We start from the raw sequence: 3,766 nt of genomic DNA, 5'->3' as shown, positions 1-3,766 counted from the left end.
CAGCCCATGGTATGTTCAAGACTCTTCTCCAGCACCACATCTCTTCTATCATCCTTAGTCATCGTCCAGCTCTCTGAAGCAAAGCTAGCAATTGTGAAGATCATGGACAGGATTAGGCACAGTTTAGTCTCTAGACTGATATAATTGCTTTTCAGTACTCTGGAGAAGTCCCTGACAGCAGATTTTCCCAGTGTACTTGGTGTTTTGACTTGCTGACTGCTGATTGTGGAGTTGAGCATGCTGTAATTGTTAACAACTTCAATCTTGTCTCCATCTATCACAGTGCTGCCAATTGGACCAGTAGAGTATACTAGAGTAAATCTTTGGCCAAATTATGAAGGATCATAGATTTCCTACTGAGTTAGCATTTTCCTTATGGAAAATAGAAAGCAATCAAGAATTTTATGGAATAGATTATAATTTTGTGAAGATAATACTATTGGTAACACGCAAAAGGTGAGGCCAGAGGCTTCTCATATTAACCTGAGAAGAGTAATTAGTTCTACACTTCCTAAACTACACGCCTTTAGAAACTCTATGAACGTTGATAAATGTCGATATTTGTAGAGGGGCATCAGACCTTTTGTTTATAGGGTTGTTATGAGTTGTGTTCAACTCAAAGGCAATCAATAAGAAGTGGGATGTAAAAACTATGTTGTTGTAACATCAAGTCATTTGCGACTCATAGTGACCCTATGTACAAGAGCCCTAAATGCTGCTCTATCCTGTGCCAACCCAGGCATCTCTGACACACTCATTTCCACCACTCTAATTACAGAATCGATCCATCTCATTGAGGGTCTTCCTCTCCTGTGCCATCTCTCCACTCTCCCAAGCATGATGTCCCTCTCCAAGGAAGAGTCCCTCCTTGCAACATGCCCAAAGTATGTCAGACATAGCTTCAGAATCCTTGACTCTAAGGAACATTCTGGCTTTACCCTCTCCAGGACAAATCTGTTTGTTCTAGCAGTCCGTGATATATTCAACGCTCTTCTCCAGCACCACAGCTCAAAGGTATCAATTCTCTTTCTATCATCCCTATTCACTCTCCAACTCTCCGATGCATAGCATGTAATTGCGAGGACTATGACCTGGATTAAGCACATCTTAGTCTCCAGCCTGATGTCGTTGCTCTTAACTATAACCACTATTAAATGTCATGATAACAACTCAGCCCAAAATTTCCCTCCAGTTATGGGTTTGTTTGGCTGATTTTTTAAAATCTATCTTTATCTATTTTCTTGTATTTTTTTTAAATTTATGTGTATATTTGTCTGTCTTTCTTCTGAATACAATGTACTTTATTGATGATATGTGACAAGAAGATCTCTGTACGCCCCTGCCCTTCCTCAGGGGTACTGGATGGAAACTGTGTCAAGGACGTGAGATTCTCAGTGTGTGGGAATATCAAGTTGGGACAAGGACTCCCTGCAACTGAGGTCTCTCTCTTTCTGTTCTAGTGCTACTGCTGGGGCTGGTGGTCCGAGGGGCTCTTATTCTTTGGAGTCCATGTGAGCCATTAGATGGACCACCGGGTACTGTAGCCAAATTCACTGTCATACCAGGAAATGAGTTTGACAAAGTGGTTCTTCAGGGCTATTCCAGCCCCAGCATCCAAGTTGGAAGAGTAAATGTCATTGTTAAAGTCACAGGAGACAACCTGGTTTTAGTGTATCCCTGAATACCCTTTAGGGGACCTTTTGATTTCACTACTTTTTGATGTATTTGTATTTGGCAGCTTTTTCCGGATGACAAGTCAGATCCACAGCTGACAAATTGGGGATGGGGACACAGAAAGCCATGCCAGTAAGTTTCTCATGTAGCTCAGGGATGACCTTATCCACAGCCTTGGCAGTGCCAGTTGATGTAGGAATGATGTTCTGGGTAGCTCCATGGCCATCATGCCACAGCTTTCCAGAAGGGCCATCCACAGTCTTCTGGGTAGCAGTGATGGCATGCACTGGGGTTATGAGTCCCTCTATGATGTCAAAGTTGTCATAGATGACCTTAACCAGGGGAACCAAGCATTTAGAGGTGCAGGAGGCATTGCTGACCATCTTGAGAGAGTTGTCATACTTCTCATGGTTCACACCCATCACAAACATGAGGGCACCAGCACAGATGATTTACCATTTGGTATCACCCTTCAAGAGAGCTCAAGATTTCTTCAAAGTTATATAGACACCAGTGGACTCCACATATACCCAGTATAAGCATCATTCCATTTGTTGTTGGTGGGATCTAACTTCTGGAAGATAGTGATGGTTTTCCCATTGCTAACAAGCTTCCCATTCTCATCCCTGACAGTACTTTTGAACTTACCATGAGTGGAATAATACTACAACATATAGACCATATAGTTGAGGTCAATGAAGGGGTCACTGATGAGAACAGTATTCAGTTAGTCAGAATTAAAAGTAGCTCTGGTGTCCATCCAGGCATCCAGTACAGCCAAATCCATTTACTCTATCCTTCACCATCGTGTCACAGGGATGCCACTGAGGTTGCACAAAAAGAGAGAGCTATCTGTCCATTGATGAGGAGCAGAGCACCTTGCTGTGGATTTCTGGATTGACCATCTTCTGTCAATAAGTCAATCCTAGATTTCATGGTACAGAAATTTACAGAAACAAATGCTAACATGATTAATCAACTTTGTTCCACAAAGCAACCCTATATATAGTAGAATGACACATTGTCCACTCGTAAACCACCGTAACTATAGTTGATATTGAGTTACTTATTGCAGCCACTATGTGAGTGTGCATTACTGAGCATCTTCCTCTGTTGACCAGTCATTTTACTTTGTTGTTGCTGTTAAGTGCCATTGAGTCATAGGCAACTCATAGTGACACTATGAATCAAAGTCCTCGACACTTGCGTGACTTTCATCCTTTGTCCAGGTTCATATGGTTTCCAGAGGCAAGCTATTTTATGGAAGTGGTTGCCACTCCTGCTTCCAAGCTTGTTTTAATCAGGCAGCTCCACTCAACACTGCCCACTATCGGTAACCATTATCATATTTGACACATCAATGTCACAGTGTTCAGCTTCACAGAAACCACAAGTTACCTCTGTACAGCAGGTGGACACACCAGGGCTATACGACCTAGAAGAATGTTTGACCAAAACCAATTAAAAACAGGCCTGAGGGCCACGGATTAAAGTCACCCACCTTTGGCTTGGTAGCATCACTTTCGGTCTACTAGGCCAATTGGTCTCTATGTTGTTAAATGCCATTTTACTTTACTCATTTTACTTTTATAAAGTGTAATGTCTTTCTTTCACCAAAGACTGATTCTTCTTGGTAACATTTTCACAGGAAGGGAGATGCCATCTTGAAACCCTGTTTCTAAAGCATTCTCGTGGAAATTCTTCCAAAACATATTTGTCAGTGTTCTGGCAGGAGACTATATGTATGTTGAACATTCTTCGCTATTACTACAATCCAGGTAGTTAATCATTCCTTTTAGCTTTTCAATTTTCATACATATAGGTTGTTGTTGTTAGATGTCATTGTGTTGAGTATAAATCATACTGACCCTATGAACAAAAGATCTGAATCCTGTTCTATCCTATGCCATCCTCATACATTATGATACACAAGAGCCCATTGCAACAGTCATTGTGTCAACCCACTTGGTCGGGGGTCTTCCTCTCCTTCACTGACCCTCCAAACTTCCTAGCACCATGCTCCTCTCCAAGGAAAAGCCCCTCTTAGCAATATCCCCAAATTATCTGAGGCAAAGCCTCATCATTCTTGCCT

General features: G+C 41.9%; 1 pseudogene; it reads right to left on the bottom strand.

The window, feature by feature from the left end:
• Positions 1–1,493: 1,493 nt before the first annotated feature.
• On the bottom strand, positions 1,494–2,480 carry LOC102851474 (annotated as a pseudogene).
• Positions 2,481–3,766: the final 1,286 nt, after the last annotated feature.

The sequence above is a fragment of the Elephantulus edwardii genome, unplaced genomic scaffold (genome assembly GCF_000299155.1).
Source record: "Elephantulus edwardii isolate Elephantulus edwardi_28Jun2011 unplaced genomic scaffold, EleEdw1.0 scaffold00021, whole genome shotgun sequence".
Taxonomy (NCBI): Eukaryota; Metazoa; Chordata; class Mammalia; order Macroscelidea; family Macroscelididae; genus Elephantulus; species Elephantulus edwardii.
This window is presented reverse-complemented; position numbering and strand designations above follow the sequence as displayed.